This window comes from Culicoides brevitarsis, chromosome 1 (assembly GCF_036172545.1).
Source record: "Culicoides brevitarsis isolate CSIRO-B50_1 chromosome 1, AGI_CSIRO_Cbre_v1, whole genome shotgun sequence".
NCBI lineage: Eukaryota > Metazoa > Arthropoda > Insecta > Diptera > Ceratopogonidae > Culicoides > Culicoides brevitarsis.
Genome location: NC_087085.1, coordinates 2,524,161 through 2,547,135, shown reverse-complemented (window position 1 = coordinate 2,547,135; position 22,975 = coordinate 2,524,161). Strand labels below are relative to the sequence as shown.

The 22,975-nt window shown below is 22.2% G+C and overlaps 2 protein-coding genes across 2 annotated transcripts in view; both read left to right on the top strand.

Moving 5' to 3' along the window:
• The window catches only part of LOC134836703 (matrix metalloproteinase-2), a 207,365-nt gene that overhangs the window by 127,778 nt on the left and 56,612 nt on the right, over nt 1-22,975 (top strand). The window lies entirely within an intron of this gene.
• The window catches only part of LOC134836707 (enoyl-[acyl-carrier-protein] reductase, mitochondrial-like), a 226,824-nt gene continuing 205,366 nt past the window's right edge, over nt 1,518-22,975 (top strand). Inside the window, exon 1 of the mRNA XM_063851894.1 lies at nt 1,518-1,528. The gene's annotated coding sequence lies outside the window, so the exon portion shown is untranslated. The remainder of the gene's footprint in view (nt 1,529-22,975) is intronic.

Here is a 22,975-nt window from a genome sequence, read left to right as displayed (position 1 = left end):
TAATTTGACCGACGTTTTTCTTCTTTCTTGAGGAGAAAATAAAATTTGTGACGTTTTTCTTGATAAAAAAAAAGAAAAAGATACAAGAGTGGTTTTTATCTTATGGAATTTTTTGAAAAAAAATTTTTGAACTGAAAAAAAATTATTTTTTTTTTATTTAAAAAAAAAAAAAATTAAATTAATAATTGAATTAATTAAAAAAAATTAAGCTTTTAAAAGAATTTTTTTTTAAATCATAATATTGAAAACAATTTAAATTGTAATAAAATTTAAAATAATAATTAAAAAAATAGCATTGAAATTTATTTAATTTATTTTATTTTATATCGAATATATTTTTTATAAATTAAAATTTAAATAATAATAAAAATATCAAAAAATTCAAAATTTATTTAATTTTATTATATTTTAAATTTTTAGTTAATTTTTTATATTTTTTTACTATTTTTATTCTTTAAATTTTTTTTTTCTTTAAGAAAATATAAAGTCAATAAAGTCAATTGAAAATGTCAATTTTTTATTTATTTTTAAATTTAATAAATAATAAAATAATTGGAAAATTAAAAATTTTATAAATAATTTTAAATTTCTTAAAATTTTTATTTGTCAGAAAATATCTTGTTTAATAAATAATTTAAAAAAATTAAATTTACAAATAAAAATTTTATTTATTTTTTTTTTTATTTGGTTAATTTTAAAATCTTAAATTTTATTTATTATTTTTAAATTTAATTGATTTTAAATTAGAGTAATTTTTAAATATTTTTTTTTTATTTTTATTTTTATTTTTAAAAAAATTTAAAAAATTAAAATAAATCAGACTGACATCAAAAAGTTAAAAATAGCAAATTTTTCATTATATATAAAAATGTCTCAATTTGTTAAAGTGGCTATAAAATTCATTTTAGTATTATTGCAATAAAATTCAGTTCTTCAAAAAAATTTCAAGAGCAATTTTTTAAAATTCCTTTAAATCAAACCAAACTAAAAAAGCAAATTTTATTTATTGAGTAAAACGAACGTGTAAGAGAGGTGTATGAATGTAAGATTTTAAAAAATTTATGATGTGATGGTCAATAAAAACTGTTTGAGAAAAAAAAAAAAAAATTTTATTTTTGTGCAACTCCTCGGTCAACCATCTTGGTTTCCATTGGCAAAAGTTCCAATTAAAACCCCCGATATGCATCGAATCGGATAAAGCGAGAGAGAGAGAGTTTATCGAAACCCACACAGAACATTTCCGTTGAAACGCATCGTTACAAGCCTATTAGAAAATAATCTGTTTACTTGAAAACATGTCTGTTCGCCACTAATTCACATACAATGCACACATGCGGTATTATTGCACTTTCGCATCATCATGTGTGTGTTTGGCTCATGTATCGCATTGGATGGATTATGTTGGGATTAAATCCGATTATAAAGTGATTGTAAATTAATATGGTACCGAACGCAGAAAAAAAAGTTGCTTTGATACAAATTCACTTGACTTTAACAATTTACCTCAAACTCCCACACAAAATTTCAAGTGTTTAAAGTTTATGTCGCCCCTGAGCCCTTGTCACATGCCAAACAACAAAACACCTCAACGTTTAACCGTAAAGTCAATTCGTCTGTTTGGCACTTTTGTAATTATTGCAGCAACATTTTCCACAATAATAATTATTAAATTTGTCGTAAAATGTCCCCGTTTCGTACATGCTACGAGAAATTGTTCTTCAAAGAGACTTTTGAACAAATTTGCAAACTCTCAAGTACGGGAAAATGTGCGACAGAAGGTGTTGTCGCAACAGCACATAATTAATGTTAAATGTGGCTTTTAACCATATTGATGGCTTTGAAGTTGGGTTTTGCAGTAGTTAATTCAGGGAATATGGCGACGGACTGTGCACGATGAACATCTGCGTGTACGTCACAAACATCGAAATTGCTTTGTGGCTGGAGTTGAGTTTCGCCTATTTTTGGATTTAGTCGGATTTTAAAATTTTTGTTTAAGATTTTGTGCTTGGTTTGGAATAATTGGAATAAGAGAAAATAAGTTGACCTGAAAAATAAAAAAAAATATTAAAAAAATTAAATTAAATTAAATTAATTAAAATAATTTAAAAAAATTATTTAAAATATTTTTATAAAAATAAAAAAAAATATTAAAATTTAATTTTTTTAAATATTTTTTAAAACTTAAAAAAATAAAAGATTAATTAAAAAATATTTAAAAAAATTAAATTAAATTAAATAAAAAATAATTTTATTTTTTTTATATTTAAATAAATTAAATTTAATTTTTTATAAATTTATTTATTTTTTTTGAAAATAAATTTTTATTATTAAATAAAAAGACTAAAAATTTTAAAATAAATTATTTTAAATTAAAATAAACAAAAAATATTTTTAATTAAATTTCCTTTAATTCTAAATATTTTATTTTTTTTTTCTAAAAAAATAATTATTGTTTTATTATTTTTTTAAATATTTTTTAATGTCATTATTATTTTCTCTAATCATAAATAAATATTTTAAAATATATTTTTTTTATATTTTTAAATAAAAAAAACTGAATTAATTTTTTTCATTTTTCAATTTTTTCTTATTTTTTTTCCTAAAAAATTTATTTTTATTTTTTAAAATATATTTTTTTTAATTTTTTGTTGAATTTTTTTTTAAATAATTTACTTTAATGCAAAAAAAAATTAAAAACTTCACAAACGGAGCAAATCCGCATTGCTACAACCCAAAATTTCCAACCAAAATTAAGAAAATACAATTAAAAAAATAATCCGACCTTAAACAGCAATCCACAGAGAAATTTGAATTTAATATTTTAAATGTGAAATACTAAAAATTCTAATTAAAACATGTTGCAACAACAACACAGTTGCGAAATGATAACAGCAACGAAGCAGGACGGAAAAAATATGCAAAATGCATTTCATTTATATTTTAAATGGAAAAAAAAAGATTTTTTTTTATTTTGTATTTTTTCCCTCACTTAACACTTGCTGGTTCATGTAACAAACATGGCTTGTTGTTGTTGTTCGGAAGCGTTTAAAATGAGAGAGAGAAAAAAAAACATGAAAAACTTCTTAATTGATAAAAACCAGACAATTTACAGAAATTAATTTTTTTTTTCATTTTATTTATCTCATCTCTTCGTTTTTTTGCATATTTTTCTCTCTCTTCTCATTTTCCCGCTTTTATGAAATCTCAAAAATGTTTAATATTTTCATTCAATTTCACGTCATTTTGTCGTCGTCGTCGTCGTACGGGAGAATGCAGCCCGCACATTAAATGAGACGAGGCATTTTCGGATTTCATTAGTGAAAGAGATACGAAGGCAATGTGCAGGAAAAATTGAATTAATGAGAATTTCATTAGAATTGATTGCATTTTCAAGTCACTCGGGACACTTTTCTTAAATATCTTTCGTGTGCAACGTGTGTGTGTTTGTTTGTATGCAAGTAAATTTAAACAGACTCCGCATGCAATTTGTCTCATGAGAAATTTGCAGCTCATTTATTGTTTGTTTCAGTCAATTAGTTTAACTTTATCTTCGTCGTCGTCGTTGCGAGAGATGAGATGAGATGAGAAAGAAGTGTTGAGGCAGAAAATCACTTCTTTCTATTTCTATTAAGGATATAAGATTTTTAATAAAATTCTCTTTTTTTTCTTTCATTTCAGGTGAGTTAATCAAACAAGAAGCTTTTTTCTGATGTTTTGAAGGTAACCTCAAAAATTCCATATAAACTTTGAAATGCTATAACTTGAGATTTGATTTGAGAAATTACTTATGATTCTTCGTAAAATATCCGTTGAAGCTGACAGAAGGCCTCTAAAAAGAAAAAAATTGAAAAAGTTAATGGAAAATCATGAAAAATTAAGAAAATCAAATGTAAGCTTCATTGCATACCCAAAGGAGCTCGAAAAATTAAAAGATTTAACGAACTTTTGTCCATTGAAAAATAAAGAAAAAAATTGAAAAAGTATTTGGAAATTCATGGAAAATGAAGAAAATCAAATGTAAGGTTCATTGCATACCCAAAGGAGCTCGAAAAATTAATAGATTTAAGAATCTCTTTACGAACTTTTGTAAATTATCCGTTGAAGCTCAAAAAAGGTTTCTGAAAAGAAAAAAATTGAAAAAGTTAATGAAAATTCAGGAAAAATTAAGAAAATCTAATGAAAGCTTCATTGCATACCCAAAGGAGTTAAAAGAATCAAAATATTTAAGAATTTTTTTAAGGATTTTCGTAAATTATCTGTTCGAGCTCAAAAAAAGTTTCTGAAAAGAAAAAAATTGAAAAAATATTTAGAAAGTCATGGAAAATTGAGAAAATCAAATGTAAGCTTCATTGCATACCCAAAGGAGCTCAAACTATTGAAACGCAATAACTCAAGTTTTGAGTTCAAAATCTATCTACGGGTTTTTTTAAAGTATCAATTGAAGCTCAACGAAGGTTTCTGTAAAGAAAAAATTTAAATAAGTCAATGGAAAATCAGTAAAACTTAAGAAAAACGAATGTAAGCTTCATTGCATACCCATAAAAAACTCAAACTCGAATTTTCTATCAAAAGGTAAAAATTTTTATGATAGAACAATGAAGTAAACAATAAAATGCGGCGATAACATTCCAATATAATTTTTATTTTATTAAAGTAGCGCACAAAAACATGTTTCGTATCAAATAACCATTTAAGCCATTAAAGTAATTGCGAAATTGACAACGAAACAACAATATTGTGCCTCGACACCACTCCAAACTCGAATACAAAAAAAAGTACACATAATTGTTCACACCCTTTTGGCTATTTTCATTTTCACACACACACAAAATATGTTGTTTGCCACGTACGAACGCACAACACGAAGGCATTAAGTCATTGACAGGGGCATGGCAGGGTAATTTCAATGTGAAAATTTAAATTTATGACAACTACTATTTTACTCGGTGCGACTCGATTTCAAGTCGATCGGAGTTTAGATGGAGGAAAAACGTATTAATTAATGCTGCAGTAATAACAGTTATCAAGCGAGGCAAGGCAAAAGCGGATTATTAATTTTAGTTTATGTATCTAAGTAATATGCCAACTCTAATTTCATCGCAGTCGTATATAAATAATAATAACCCATTATTATGTTACACATGAGCTCCGTGAGGACTGTGGAAGTGCAAAACGGCAGTAATAATATTATTTTATTAATATTTTGCTAAATATTTTGTATGCAGATGCGAATTTTAGAAAATTTTCAATGCGTTCGTTTCGTTTTCTTGCTGCAGTTAAAACTGGATTGTTGCGCAGCAGAAAGGAAAATTCCGCAAAATTATCATTAAAATGGACGTCTTTCACAACATTTCTAACCTAATGATGCAAATAACAGAGTAGCTTACTCAATTATTGTTTATTATTAATGAATTGCGGAGGACATCGCTTGACATTTAATGGTCGTATAAAGACAAATATCGAGTTTCATAATGTAATTACATGTGAAATGAAGCTACTCATTGTTATTGCTATTTATGCCAAAGTAGTTATTAATTAATCATTTTCGAGTTAAATACATTTTCTGAAGGGACAGCGTTCATTAAATGAAAATTTTGTAAGTTTTCGTTGGAAAAAATTAATTAAAATATTTTTTTAGAATAAATTTTTATGAATTTTAATTTAAAAATTTTTAAAAATATAATTTTTTATTAAAATAAAAAAAAACTTAAAAAATAAAATAAATTTAATAAATGAATAATTTGAAAAAATCCTTAAAATTTATTTAAAAATAAAACTTAATATTTTTAAAAAAAAAAAAAATATATATTTATTTTAAAAAAATAAAAAAAAAATAAAATTAAAATAATAAAAGTATTTTTTTATAAATATAATTTTTTTTAATTTTTATAAATTTTAAAAATATTTATTAAGTTTTATTTTTAAATAATTTTTAAGGAATTTTTCGAATTATTTATTTAATTTTATTTTATTTTTTAATTTTTTTTTATTTTAATAAAAAATTATATTTTTAATAATTTTCAATATTTTTTTTAATTTTTAAATTAAAAATCATAAAAATTTATTTTAAAAAATAATTTTAATTAATTTTTTCCAACGAAAACCCACAAAATTTTCATTTAATGAACTAATTGTTTGGAAAAAAATTTAAAAAACTATTTTGTTTTTTCAATGAGAAATTGAATATTTTTTGAAGTTACAAAGAAAAATATTTTTTAAATTTAAATTAATGAAAATTTAATTAATTTTCAATTAAATAAAAAAAAATAAATTTTTAAAAATTGTAAAAAAAAAATTAAAATAATTTTTTTTAAATAAAAAAAATTTAAAATAAATCAATTTAAAAAAAAAAATTTCCTGAAAAATAAAATTCATTGAATAAATTTAAATTAAATTTCCGTATTTAATTTAATTTTTCAAACTGTTTAATATAATTCCATGAAACTCAAAAACTGAAAATTTATAATCAACCGTTCTCAATTTATTGTTCTTGTTGTGAAAATTCCATAAAATATCGATATCATCGTGCACACACACGAACTAAATAAACTAAATCGTATTGATATATGAAATAATTTCGAAGAAACTCGAATCTTAATTAAAATTCTGTTTATTCGTACAAAATTTTATTGTTGTTTTATAAACATTTTTAATAGGATTTCATTTTCCGAACAATTGCTGCAGAAAAGTTTCTTATAAACAAAACAATCGCAAATTAATATTTTACTTACTCAAGCAAATCTGTGGCAAAATTCTATTCGGGTTTCCATCAACTTGATCTTCCTCTCTTTCCTTCACGAGAATCAACAACAAACAAATTGAAAAACTTAATAACTTACGAATCGAACAATGGACCAGCAGCATTTTGATTAAATTACACTCACACACAGACCTGGAGAGAGAGACAGGAAAAAAGTTTATCAATCATTGTTAAATTAGAATCAATACAAATTCAATCAATTTTCCATTATTTAAATTAAGATTGATATCTTTTTCACGAATTGTGCATTTCGAATGGTGAATTTTGTGCCCGGCCATTGTTTTTGTACTTAAAAAAATAAATAATTTAAAAGCGAAAAGTTGCCGCTTTTGTATAATCAAAAGTACTTTTTAATCTTTAATGTCTTCGAAGTCGGTCGAAGGACTAAAAGGTAGGCGGAATAATTACACAAGACGAGAAAAAAAAGAATAAAATAAATTCAATAGATAAAAAGTAAAATTTAATTAAAAATGTTCTTGAAGAAGACTGCAAAAGTGCTGACTTGACCGAAAATGATTCCGTGGGGAAATTTTCGATAAATTGAAAATGACTTATCTCCTTCTTTGTAAATCTTATTTTATTTTATTATTAACAAGACACGACAAGGAGGCAGGGGCGTAATTTAATTTTACGAAGCTTTTTGGATATTATTTGGAAAAAAAAAATAATTTTTGTGTGCTTGGTTTGAATTAATTAGATTTGAAAATTTTTCACGAAAATAATTTTTTAAATAAATTTTTTTATTAAATAAAATTACTTGTTTTTAATTCTTTGGATTAAATTAAATTATTTTTATTTAAATTAAATTGAAAAAATCAAAATTTTAAAAAATAATTAAATAAAATTTTATTTTATTTTATTTAAAAATAATTTTTAAAAAAATCGTATAGTAATTAAAAATCAAATTAATTATTTTTTAATTAAAAAATAATTATTTTCTTAATTAAATTAAATAAAAAATAATTTAATAATATTTTTTTAAATAAAATATTTATTTTTAATTTAAATAAATTTTAAATAAATAAATTAATTTATTTTTTATTTTTATTAAAATTAATTTAAATAAAAAATTTTTAAAAATTAAAATAATAATAAAAAAATTTAAATTTATAATTTTTTTTTTAAAAAAAAATTTTTTTTTAAATTTTATTTAAAAATAATTTTTAATTAAAAATAAATAAAATATTATTTAAATATTTTTTAAATATTAATAAAATTATTTTTTTTTTAATTATTTTTTTTAAACTAAATTTTTAATTCTTTTAAATTAAAAATATATGTATTAAAAATTATTTTTTTTATTTAATAATTTGAATATTTTATTAATTATTAATTTAATTAAATTTAAAAAAAATTTTTCAAAAAAAATTAAAAATTTTTTTTTTAATTTAATTTACATTAATTCAATATAAAAAAAATAATTAAAAAATTAATTTGAGAAATAATTTGAAAAAAATCCCGTCTCTGCAAAAAACGAAAAAAAAAATCAAAATAGCAAAAAAAAAATCTTCTACTTACCAAGGACACTTAAATTGTTCCTCTGTGTCTCGTCTTGTCTTGTCTCCCGCTAAAACGAGGTTAAAAAGAAACAATGTACGACGAAAAAAAAAAAATAAAGATTGTCGAAAGAAATTAACCACAAGGACTTTTCAAAGTAATTTTCTTCTATCACTCTTTATCTCTCTCTTTATTTTTTCAAATTTATCGACAGCAGCAAAATTCAAGAGCTCCGATAAAAACTTTGTACTGAGAGATAACCAGACACCATCATATGGACACGAACGAGTGACTCTTAAAACAACCTCAAATTATTTCAAGAGAAATCGTCACACACACAGAAGTGCCTCTTATAGGCTATGTGACTTGAAGTGAGGTCCGTGCGCTATCAATTTTATTTATAAATGACACGCTGGCACGACAATATGATACCAATTCCCATCGCAAGTCCTTCATTCGCAATCTTGAAAATTCTTAAATAAAATTAAAAAAAAAAGGAAAAAAATCTAACAAGACAGGTGATGAACGATGAATATTTGTACTGACTGATGACATTCCTCGTTATTATTTTTTTTTTTTGTATTTTTCCAAAGTCACAAGTAACAATGGAATGGATGAAAGAAGAAGGGAGCATGATGAATCTTTTTCGCATTCAAACAAAAAAAAAATTAAATACAAAAAAAACCTTTTTATTCATCAACGTTGACGTTGCCTCCGTTTTATTTTTTTTTTTTTGTGTCTGAAATTTTAACAGCTTTATTGTTACCGCATTTTAGTTGATGGATTTTTTAATTTTTTTTTCTTCTTCCTTACCTTCTTCAGTAAAGGAACGTCTTGAGCTAGATAAAAATGTACAAAGGATAAGTACTTGATAAATGAGTTATGTGATAAAATTTATTCAATAAAAAAAAAAATTTTTTTCGAGCGCAAAAAAAATTGTAGTGTCATAAAATGTGTGTGGAAAGGAAAATTGAATAAAAAAAAATATTCAGAGAAAAAAGGAAAATTAATGAGAAATTGATACTTGTTTTATTATATTTTTTATCTTTAAATCTAGCTTGAGTTGCGAACAAAAGATAACAAGACAGGGGACAAAAAAGGGATTCATTAATTTGTAGCGCCGACGACGAAAAAAAAAAGAAATTGTTGTTAATGATTGAGTAGGTATGCCGCGCAAAATCCCTGAATAATTTTTTGATTGAGTACTTTGATAAGCAAGATTAATTATATACATTGGAATGTTGAGGAAAAATTGCACTAAATTGCTTTAAAAAGAATTTTTTTCCATTAAATTTTTTTTTAATACGAAGCAAGTGCATTTTTATTTCTTCAAGTCCCATTTTTTTCCTCGTCTGGAATATTGTGCTGCACGATAAATAAACAAGAGTCAGATGCAATAAAAACAAAAATATATTTCATTTCGAGCTTCGAAGCAGAAAAAAAAGAAAACAACGAGGAAGAAAAATATTTTCTGAAAGCCATACACAAAAAAATACACAGAAAAACAAACAAATTATTTACAATTAATGCAACCGTTTAGCTGCGTTGCTGCCGCTTTTTTAGGACAGTCTTTGTTGTTGCTGCTGCTGCAGTAAATTAAAGTTGGTTGGACCTGTTGTTGTTTTGTTTTCTCTGTGGAAAATTTAAACAAAACATTTTTTTTTTGGTCTGCAAAAAAAATATTATCTTCGATCATTAAATAAATATAAAATTATGATTATTCGAGGATGACAAAAAAAATTTAGTTTGTTGGCACATTTTTCTGAACGACGAAAAAAAAACAATAACTCAAGATTAAATTTCTGCCTAAGAGCAGTTCCAAAATTGTAGCTGTACAGCTTAAAATGGATCAGTTTCAAATGTTATTATTTCTTTAATTTATATTATTACAAGTCCCTTGTTCCTTTTTTATTATTGTGTCGTTGGATGCCAAATACAGGGATGTTGATTTTTTTTTAACTTAAAAAGATTTAATTTATTTTAAAAAATTTTTAAAAAAGGGAAATAATTTTTTTGAAACTAAAATTAATTTTTAAATTTAAAAAAATAGTTAAAAATAATATTTAAAAATTAATTCAATTAAATTTTGCAAAATAATTTTCCAATTTAAAAAAAAATTTTTCATTTAAAATAAAAAATGTTTTAAAATTTTAAAAATAAAAAAAAATTTTTATTTTTTAAAATTAATTAATAAAATTAATAATTAAATTTTAAAAAATTAAATTAAATAAATAAAATTAAATAAATAAAAAAAAAAAAATTTAAAAATTTAAAAAAAATTTAAAATAAAAATTTTAATGGAAATACAATTAAATTTTAAAAATATTTTTTTTAAAAATTTTAAATTAAATGAAAATATTTTATTTTTTTAAAAAAAATTAAATAAAAAATAAAAAAAAATTTTAAAAAAAATTTTGTTAAAGAATAAAAATTATTTTTTTATTTAAAAATTAAATTAATTTTGTAAATAAAAAATAATTTAATTAAACTGAAATAAATAATTTAAAAATATTCAAAATTATATTAAAATAAAATTATTTAAAAAATTTTTTTACTTTCATAAAATAAAAATTAAATTAAAAAAATGTTTTATAAAATTTTTAAAATTAAATAAATATAAAATTCTAAATTTGATAAAAAAATAATAATTTATTATAAAATTTAATTTTATAAATTTACATAAAAATTAATTTTAATTATTTTTTTCTTAAATAAAAAAAATTTAATTAAAATATTTATGAACAAAAATTTATAAAAAAAAAATTTTTTTTTTTAATTTTAAAAAAATTTTAAGAAAAAAAAAATTTTTTTTCGAATTTAAAAATTTTTTTTTTCTTTAAAAAAAATATATTTTTAATTATTTTTTTTTACAAAAATTTATGAAATTATTTTAAAAATTCTAAAAATTTCGTTTTTTTAAATTTTTCCAATTTTTTTTTTTACAATTTCCATCCCTGTTCATACAAAAAAAAAACATTGTTGTCAAAGCAATTTCGTTGTTGCTGTCCAAAAAAAAAACTACTGCTAATAATAATAATAATACCATCAATGTTGTCCCGTTTTAATATTTTATGACAAAAATGAATAATATTTTTGTAGCATCATGACATTTTTATGCATTTTCTAGTTTATTTCTATGCAAACGCGACAGACTATGGATTAAAGTTATACGACAGAAAATTTTTAGTTTATCCTCATTAATCATCAAATTGTTTGCTTTTATGACTGTCACTTTTCTACTTTCTATGTAAAAATTTTAGTTTTGATGGAAATTTTTTGTCAAGGCGCTTATGATGTTGTTTATAGTTAAGCTTTTATCCTGAAATTTATGTAGATGCACAACGATGACGACGATAGAGCAAGATAGATGATACTTTATTCCGGTAATTATCCCGAAAAAAGAGGAAAAACTTGCGCTGTTTTGCTCATTAGACGACAAGCAAGTGCAAGAGTGTGAAACTAATGACTTGCATTTTTAAAAATTTTATTTTATTTTTTTTAAATTTTTATTTTTATAAAAAAAATGAAAGAATGGCGACGTCGTCTCCATTGAACTAGAAATCAAGAAAAATTTATGTGATAAAAAATGAGACTTTTTTCTTGAAAGGACGAAATATGAAACCTTTCTATAAAAATAAACCTAAAAATATATTTTTTTGTTGTTATTGTACAAAAAAAGAAAAATAGTGAAAAAAAATCCTTACTTACTTGTACAGAGATTTGGATTGTAAACAACATTTAATGGTTGACATAGTCTCTTCTTTATGGCGAGGCAAGTGCACGTACAAGTCTATCATTATATATATTATTATAAATAAAAGAAGCAATCTAACGTTGTTTGAAACGAAAAACCAATCTTTTTTTACAGACTGACTTTCCTTACAGATTTTTTTTTATTTATGTGTTTATTATGTGGGATGAGAAAAAAATAGTTTTGAACTGATTTTCGGATCATCCAAAAGTTATTTACTTGTAACAACGATTTTTAATGGATCTAACTTTTTTAAAGTTTCCTGACACAAAATCTATCTTAAAACGTTACATGACTTTTTTTCACACGAAAATTTACTTTCGGTTCAGTGACGGGTTTATTTTTTTTGTTGCTTGGTTTGGATTAATTTTGAATAAATTAAAATAAAAAAAATATAAAATTAATTCGAATAAATAAATTAAATAAATAAAATTAAAATTTTTGATTTTAATATTTTTTTATAATTTTTTTAAAATTAATTTTAAATTTAAATTTTTAATAAATTTTAAATAAAAATAAATTTTAATTTTTTTATAAATTTAATTTTATTTTTTTATGTTTTTTTTTATTTATTTAACAACTATATTTAATTTAATTAAAAATAAATAAATTAATTCAAATAAATTAGATTAAAAATCAATAAAATAATTTAATACATCAAATAATCGTAAAAATTTTAAATAAAAAAAACAACTAAATTTATTCACGATTTTAAAAAAATATTTAATTTTGGTTCAATTTGATATTTAAAAAAATAAAAATCAAAAAATCACCTAAAAGAATTTTTTCAAAATAAATTGTATTAAAAACATAATAAATTTTTATATTAAATGATTTAATCAATATAATTGAAAATTAAATTAAAAAAAATTTAAACTTATTTAATTAATTAATTTAATTAATAAATGAAAATAAATACATAAATAAAATAGAAAATTAAACTACAAAATGTTTTTAAATAATAAATTATTTTTTAAAAAAATTTTAAATAATAATTTTTTTTAAGTTTTAAATAATAAATTATTTAAAAAAAAACATTAAAAAAAATTAAAAAAATTTAAAAAAAAATTTAAATATTTTTTTTTAATTTTATTTAATTTAAAAAAAAAAATCAAAAAAAAAAATTTTTTAACAAATTTAATGGCACATATTAATAAAATACCATTTTTTCCTAAATCCAGCACTGCTCCTATTTAATATGAGATTTTTACTGCATCGAAACGAAGTGCGAGAAAAATTACTCGTGAATGTCCCTCATGGCAGTTATTTTTTTTTTCGTTACATCCACTGTTTGTTACAAACTTTCTGCTTAAGCCTACAAATTCGTAGTTTATGGGCGCAAATGAACAGAGAAAATCTTCGTATTTTTTTAATATATACAAATAACTGATGTTGCAAGAATCCCTGATATTTATTATGTTCTACCATTATTCACTAAAGGGACTTGGGAACAACTAAAATGCATTGAATGTCTTCTTCTCTCGTTTCTCGTGAATTACAACAAAAGCATGGAGAAAGAGAGAGAGAGACACAAAAAACGAGGAACATTGACAACAACGTCCCACAGGCAAAAACACTTCTTTTATGTTTTACTGATTTAAAAATATCTCTGTGTCTTGAGTTTATTGCTGCAAGTATTGAACGGAGCCTCAAAGTGTTACATTTTCCTCTTGGTTCTTGTTTCATGTACTTTTTTTTGCATCTTTTTCATTATTTAAAGACATGAATGCAACGAAATTCCCAAGAGCGAAAAATTGCGACGTTATCATTTTTCATCGGGAATTGATAAAAAATGTTGCGTTCGTGCGTGATTCGAGCAATCACGAAAAAAAATATCGACAGGCAGGCAGGAAAACATTCCTTGATTGAAGGGTGTATTATTATTATTATCGTCAAACAACAACACGTACGTGAGCGAATTTTGATCACTTGTGTCATTATATTTGAGTGATAATGTCGCAACAAAAACTTATCAATGTGTGCGATTTTTTTTCGTATCATTTAATATTCATTGATATATATTTTTTTAATATATTTATTTATACAAAAAAATATTGAAAATAATATAATAAAAAAAAAATATTAGAAAAAAACGTTGTAATAAAAAAATGGCACGAAAGGAAATAACGTGCATGAACGAATATGTCTCTATAATAAATTTACATATAAATAAAAATGAATGGAAATTTTCTTTCGAGTACATCTTTAATAATAAACTAAATTTTTTTTTCTCTTTTTCAATAAAGTCGAGACTCAATCATGCCATTTTTTTTTTGCTGCGTAACAAGACATGTGTTCACGATTTGTAGGATTTTTATATATTTTTCATACATTTTCATACTTTTTATTTATATAGAAGAGAAAAAGTACATAAAGCTTATGGAAAAAAACGAAAAAAAAAATCATAAAATAATATTTGATAACAACAGTCGTTGCTACTTGCGTCTTTCTTCTTGGTAACGCTATCAAAAGCAATATTATACGGTTATTATTAGAATATAAATAAAAAAAGCCAATAAAAACACGATAAATAAAAGCAAAAAAAAATCTGTTTCTAGACTACTTACTTTCGGGCTACCTTCAGTTGAATAAAAATTATTGAAAGTTTTCGTCAAATTAACGGAATTTTATTCGTATTTTTGAATCATTTGATTTAAAGCCCAATGCACATTTTAAAAATTTCTTAAAATTTTATTTAAGATTGAATCTCATATCAGATTTTTAAATTTCTTACAAATCATATTTTTAAAGATTTCGTAATTAATTTTTCGAATTTTCATCAAAAAATATACATATATTTGAAATTTTTGGCCCAATGCACATATTTAAATTTTTACAAATTTCATATAATAAATTTTTAATCAAATATTATGAAGTTGAATCTTGTCCCAATGCATATTTAAAAAAAATCAAATTGTTTATTTTACTCTTCTTTGATTTATGCAAAAAAATTAAAATTTGACCCTATGCACATTTTAAAATGTCTAATTAGCTTTAATTTACATAACTCGACCCAATAAACATTTTAAAGTATCAAATATTTAATATTTTTAAAAAATTTTCCCAACTAACATTTAAAATGTATAGTCTATAGCAATTTTAAAAAAATTCCCAGTGCACATTCTAAAATGTCTACAGAGCTTAAATTCAAAATTTTTATTCCAAAATTTATGTCAAAATATTGCCTTATTAACATTTTAAATTAATTATCCCAATAAACATTTAAAAATTGCTTCCTACAGCAATTTAAAAAAAATCCCAATGCACATTTTAAAATTTCTTTTATATTTTAAAGATTTTTTCTCATATCAGATTTTTAAATTTGTCAAAAAATATATTTTAAAAGTTTTCGCAATTTATAATCCATATTTTCTTCAAAATAATATAATTAAATAATTTTTTGACCCAATGCACATATTGAAATTTTTACAAATCTCGTAACATAAATTGTTCGTCAAATTTGAAATAAGAAACTCATCCCAATGAGAATTCTAAAAACATTTTACATTGTACATTTTACGTTTTTTCAATTTATGCAAAAAATTAAAAATTGACCCAATGCACATTTGAAAATGTCTACAGAGTTTAAATTCAAAATTTTCTTCACAATTTATATTTAAAAGTATCACGTAACTAAAATTTTAAAAAAATTATCCCAATATACATTTAAAAAATTCTCATTAAAGCAATTTTAAAAAAATCCCAATGCACATTTTAAAAAAATTCAGACAGACCATTTCTTGCAAAAAATCTCATTTTTCTTCAGAATCCCATTAAGAAAAATAAAAGCAAAATGTTTTGTGAATTTGAATCAACAATCAGCTCCAATGAGGTGTGTTTGAGTATTCAACATAAAAGAAATAAGACATAAAAGGAACACTTTTGTACTTTTCTCAAAAAAGCAAAAAAAAAAAAAGTTAATAAAATACAGGAAAAATACTTACTGTCACCGAAGTTTGTGCGTGCGAAGAGACTTTTTTTATCACTTATACCTTGTCGTCTGCCATAAAGTAGACAAAAAATATTTAACCAATATGTTTTCTATCAATAAAGCGACACAAATTTATACACGCATTTTTCCTGTGTGTACACGGTTGTTGAGCACCGAAAAAAAGGAGTAGATACCTTGTCTCATACACATTTATAAGGTAATAAAAATACAATTTATTATGACAGAATTCGGCCGATATTTACCTTCTTCTTCTTCGTTTCTTGTACTCACCTGTGTTTTCTTTTGGTTTTTCACGTTTCCTTCGTCGTTGTCGTATTTTTCCTTTTTTTTCGCAACCAACCCACAGACAGATACTTTTTTCTCTCTTTTTTTGGTACATTAAATGAAACAAAATTGCTTTTTCTGCTCGTCTTTTGCGAAATCCTCTTACACACATATACATCAAGGATGGTTTTATATCCTTCGAACAAGTAATAAATTTAAATGTCAAAAAATACAATGTAATAAAAGTTTGTAAAATATTCATAAATTAATTTTTTCTGCTCTCTCTCGCTCGTTTTTCTTGATGGCACGTTTCAAACAAAAAAAAAGTGTCTAACTGGGACACGAATATGGACTTGTTGTGTCTTAAAATAATAAATACGTTTAAATTTATTCACATATGAGAGCGATAAATTTCATTTTTTTGTAATTATTTTTTTTTTCGAATAAAAAATTTAAAAAAAATTGTTTTTCATTAAATTTTTAAAATTAACAACCATTTAAATATAATTTATTTTTTTACACGACAATAAATTAAAAATGCTCTAAAATCAATATTTAAATAATTATTGCCACGAACAATTATTAGAATTTGGTGACAAAATATTTTAACGTCTAATTTTATATTTTTTTTTATTTCAAAACATTTAATTGTCAAATACTATAAAATGTAAATGATAAATTATTATCATTTCACGGATGATGGCGGCGCGCGGTGAACACATAATAAAAACATAAATTATATTTTGATATATTTTTATTATTATTATAAAATGGAATAAATGTGGTTCGTGACAATGAATTTTAAGCGATATAATAAATAAATTTATTGATAAACATAATTTTAAATAAAATACCAAAAAATAATATTATTTTCAATTTATATTAAATTGACCGTTAATTAAATTGATTACTGTTTGATATATGCAATTTTTATGTTCGTGTTTATTATTGTGCCGATTATCGTTTTTATATGGAATATTTACAGAAATTCTCCTGCAAAAAAAAAATTAAAATAAAAATATTAATATCCGATTACGGTTTTCAATTATGTAAGTGAGGATATTTATGTTTCACAGAAAAAAATTAAAAAATGCAAACAAATTGTAATTTTTAATTAAATAAAAATAATTTACAGAAAATATTTTTAAAAAAAATCATGAAAATTAAATATTTTTAGTTAAATTAATTATTTTTTTTTATTTAAATATTTTTTTGAAATAAAATAAAATAAATTATTTAAAAAAAATAAAATAATAACAAAACTTTAATAAATATAATTTTTAAAATGAAAAAATAATTATTTAAATTAAATAAAAATAATTTACAGAAAGTATTTATAATTAAATTAAAAAAATTATTTTTTTTTTATTTAAATATTTTTTAATGAAATAAAATAAATTAAATTAATAAAAAAAATAACGAAAAAAAATTCTTAAAAATAATTTGCAAAAATATTTAAAAATTCACACAAATTAAATATTGAATGAATTTTAAAATTAAATAAACAAATGAATAAAAAAAAATTAATTTAAAATAATTTTTAAAGTAATAAAAAATTTATTTAAAGAAATTAATGGAAAATAATAATATTTTTTAAAATAAAAAAATAATTTAAAAAAAATTATGAAAAATAATTTTTAGAAAATATTTAAAATATCAAGAAAATTAAATATTTAAAATTAAATAAATAATTTTATTTTTTTACTCCAAAATAAATAAATTTTAAAATAAATTTTTTACAATATTTAATTAAAAATAATTTTTAAAATAAAAAAAAATAATTAAATTTAAAATAAAAATAATTTAAAAAAAAAATAAAAATAACGAAAATTTGATATAAATTATTAATTTTAGAAAAAAAAATCTAAAATCGATACAAAAAAGTTAAAGAATACTTTCGGGCCGTTATTTACATCAAATTACTACCAATTACAGGCGAAAACAAAAGCAAACAATTTTAGTGTAACCAAAGCAATTAGTAATAATCCCATCAGGAATTATAAATGTTGTTCATCTGAATAAATTTAAATGTTAAAGTAAATATCTGAACCATGCACAAACAACAACAACAACTGTTACTTGTTCCTACGAACTAACTACAAAGGTAAATAAAGTTCAATCATTCCCTTTTCATACATAGAGAGAGATATCGAGTTATGCACGTTTTGTGATGCAAACTTTATAATCGGGTTAAAAGTGTGCAATATTTGATCATGTTGTTTTCTGCATCAATTTCCTATTCATTAATTTTCGAGGAAATATCAAAGTTAAATAACCCAGAGTTGATTCCTCCTCTGCTCGAAGGAAGGCTTGTTCGAAAAAAAATTGTATTTTTTTCTGGAAATCACATAACATGCCAGAAATAGTAATAATAATGTTTTGCAGTATGTATGGAAGATTACAATAATAATAATACAGTCTCCCCATCGTTCGGCGCTTTCTCCCAGATATTACACGTTTTCCATGATAAAATATACAAATAATCCCTTTAGTGTAGCGTTCGTGATAGCAAGGAGGCAACAAACCATATTACGAACGGAACAAGCTTGCATACCAAAAATTTGCGAGTTTCATATTTTGTTTGAGGATTCTGCGTTGGTGTCATGCGAATGATATCAATAAAGGCGCTGGATGTTGTTCAGCGTCGTCGTCGTCGTACTTGTGAAACGTGATGTTTTGATTTTGGATTTAGAGAGATAGATATATTTTTGTATGTGTGCAATTTGAATGAAGTGTGTTGGATTTTTGATGTTTTGCATCAAATTTTGTGTCTGACGACTCGCAGTTTTATCCTTTGTCGCTTTCAGAGATGTAGATTTTTATAAAGAGCTTAAAAAAATTATTAAAATATTAAACTCAGCAAATTTTGCTTTTAGAAGTTCATTAATTTCTTCTAAAATCAAAATTAAGCAAATTTTAATTTCAACTCAGCAAATTCTAAAAATTTTGAATTCAGCAAATTTATTTAAAATTTAATTTTTATAATTTTACCAATAATTTTTCTTAAATTCAGCAAATTCTTTTGATCTCAGTAATTCAGCAAACTTATTCTCAAATAAAAATAAATATTTTTATAAATTAAGCAAATTTTTAGTCAGCAAATTTATTTTCTTCAATTCAGCAAATTTTTTTTATCTCAGAAGCTCAAAAAAATTTTTCCTAACAATTTGGCAAATTTTAACTCAGCAAATATAAATTTTTTAAGTTCAGCAAAATTTGTTCACAGGAATTCAGCAAATTTTTCTCTCAGAAGTTCAGCAAATATTTTTTTTAACAATTCAACAAGTTTCAGCTTATTATTATTGAAGTTTAAAAAAATTTGCTGAATTGAAGAAAAAATATTTGCTGAACTTCTGAGAGAAAAATTTGCTGAATAGCTGAATATAAATGAGCTGAGTATAAATTTGCAAGATTTCTAAAAATATTTTTTGAATTGTTGAGAAAAGGTATTTGCTGAACTTCTGAGAGAAAAATTTGCTGAATAGCTTGAATAAATTTGCTGAGTGTAAACTTTTAAATTTTTTAAATATTTTTTTTTATTTGAGAATAAGTTTGCTGAATTACTGAGATCAAACTTTGCTGAATTAAAAAAAAAACATAATAAGCTAAATAATATTTTTCTTGAATATAGCAAATTTTTATTTCAATTCAGCAAATTTTGATCTCAGCAATATTTGTAAGCAAATTTGTATTTGGCAAATTTGTATTCAGCAAATTTATATTCAGCAAATTTGTATTCAGCAAATTTATTTCTTTCAATTCAGCAAAAAGTTTTTTCAATTTCTGTTAATTTTTAATAAAAAAAACCATCAAAAATATTTACGTCTCTGATCCAAAAATTCTGCATTGTTTAATCCTTCTCTTTTTTTAATAAAAAAAACTGAATGTCTCACTTGTGACTGTCTCTCTCAATCCATCTATCTATCTCTTACTCAAGCATATCAACAAAAAAGCCATAAGAGCTTTACCATCTGTATTCAATAAATACATTAAATCACCTAGAACTGACTTGACTGACATTCATTCCTCTTTTTCCGCACTCACACACCCATATTTTGACATAAACAAATGTCACACGGGCGACACATCAAATGAAAAAAAAAACTTTTCTACAGCAAATTCTTATTAAGGATGACATGTTTTGAAATAGTGTTACGTAACAGCAGCAATAAAAACCGAAGCAAGCAAGCAAGAAGACAATCCTTGCTGCGACAACATCTGCTATCCCAAAATTGATTCATGCTCGCAATATGTGTGATATTGGAATGTTTTATGCCTGAAGCGGAACATTTTTTCATTTCTCTCAGAACACAAAAAAAAACGTTGTACTTTAACTTTTCAACCCAAACTTCAAGTTTCGGTGATTGACTCGAAAATTCCATTTAAAATATTTCGCCAGATACCTGAATTTTTTTTCGGATTTGGGGCATTTTCTGACTTTTTGTTTAACATGCACGCAAATTGATTCAATAAAACGAGAAAAAAGGGGTAACAGACTCGTCTTCTAACCACATGTGTGATACATGAAATTGTAACAGAAGTTTAAATGGTGCCCCGAAGCCCTTTTTCCTTGTGCAAATAAATATTTTGATAATTTCAAACAATAACAAACCGTGGACCACTTTATTTTACATGTGTTTCCCCTCCGCCTCCGCAGCAGTCATTCATACATGAGTATTGGTTACTTTTAAATTACTTTCAAACTTTTGTGTTTATCTCAATTTTCTTAAGAAAATGTTGGCAAAATGTCGAAGTTAATAAAAGTTTTTGCCGTTCGTGATTGTTTTGAATGCGAACAATTTCGAACAAATGAAAAATAAATAAAAAAAAAAGATTTTGCAATTTTTTTTAGACATTCAGGTTGTTAATGTTACATATAAATCATAAATCGAATCAAGAGATGTTAAACTTTTTCAATTTTGTGGGTCAAAAGTTTTTTTCTTTCTTTTTCGCAAGAATTTATTTCATTATTCAATTCAATCACTTTTGGCATACTTTTTTATTGTGATGCTAATGATGTTTATTATTTTTTATTAGATTGTATTGTTAAAACAAAAAAGTTTGAGTTCAACGATTTATCTACATTTAGTATCATGTTTCATGAAAAATTTATGAAAATTTCATAAAAATATAAAAAAAAATAATTTAATTGGTTATTTTTTTTTTAATTTATTAAAATAATAAAATTTTAAAATTTTTATTTTTTTATTTTTTTATTATTTTTTTTCAATTTTATATAATTTTATTATTATTTTAAATTATTTGTTATTTTTTTTAACGTTAAGATAAATTATTTAAATTTTTTATAAATGTTTAAAAATTAAAATAAATTCTGAAAATTTATTTATTTATAAAAAAAATTCAAAAAAAAATTCCTAAAAATATTTTTGTTAGTTAATATTTTTTTAAAATTTATTTATTTAAAAATTTTTTTATTAAAATATTTTAAATTAATCTAAATCTATCTAAATAAAAAAAAAACAAATTTTTAATATTTTTTTTTATTTTCTTTCATTTCAGGTAAGCTCGTTAAAATTGAAAAATCAAAAATTTCGTAAGTAAAAAAAATTTCTTGAAAAACGCAGATTTAAATTTAAATTAAATTATTTATGATTAATTGAAATTTGCTTGAATTGGAATAAAAATACGCTCGATAATTTTAAAAATAATTTATTTAAAAAAAAAATATTTTAAAATAATTAAATTAAAAATAATTTTTAAAAATTAAAAAAAAAAAATATTTTAAAAATTTAAAAATACATATTTTTAAAAAATTATTCAAATTTAAAATTCTTTGAAAATTTAAAAAAAAAATGAAGAAAAATTTATTAATTTTTTTAAAGATTAATTAATTAAATTATATTTTTTTAATTAATAAAAAATATTAATTAATTAATTATTATTATTTATTTTTTTTATTTTTATTTATTTTTTGATTAAAAAAAATTAAATTCTCAATAAAATTTAACAAAACAAAAAAAAGAAAATACTTTTTTTTTCAAAATTTTGTGAAAAAGGAAAAATTTAAGAAAAAAATTGAAGTACAATTAATTTGTTCATTTCACGGAAAATTTTTCCCTCCAACTTAATATATAAATAATTTAAAAATCGTAAAAAAACACAAAATGTGAAAGATGAAATCTTAATTTTACACATAAAAAATTATTATTATTATGGGACAAAACACAACGCCCTTTTTTTAACGTACTTGCTTAAAAATAATTTCCTTACAAAATCCTTTTATAATCCCTAATTTAATAAAATATTCCATGGTGTGTCTGGGATTTCGCACTTACCGTCTTTTGTACATTGTTCGCTCACACAAAACACTTTTCGGTGTAAACAAGAAAAATTTTTCCCTTTTTTTCCACTCAACTCTGCGATGGTTTGGGGGTTTTTCCCTGAAAAAATGATTATTTCACAACGTAGCATGGAAATGCGGAAAAAAAAGAGTTAAGACGACGAACAAATCAAAAGACGCTGCGAGGCGTTCATTCAGCACGTCAATTAACACAATTCTGATGTTTGCCACAAAAAAAAAAATTTTGTCTCATTAAAATTTAATTTTTATTTGTATGTGAAAAATAATAATCTTGATCGTAATTTTTAATTGTAACATTTTAATGAGGATTTTTTTTCAAGTTTTGTGGTTGTAACTTGGACTCGTTATCATATCAGATGACATGTCGGCGAAGCTCCGAGGGAAAAAATTATTTTTTTGAGTTCTGACAAAGTCCGTGCGCCTTGCCAA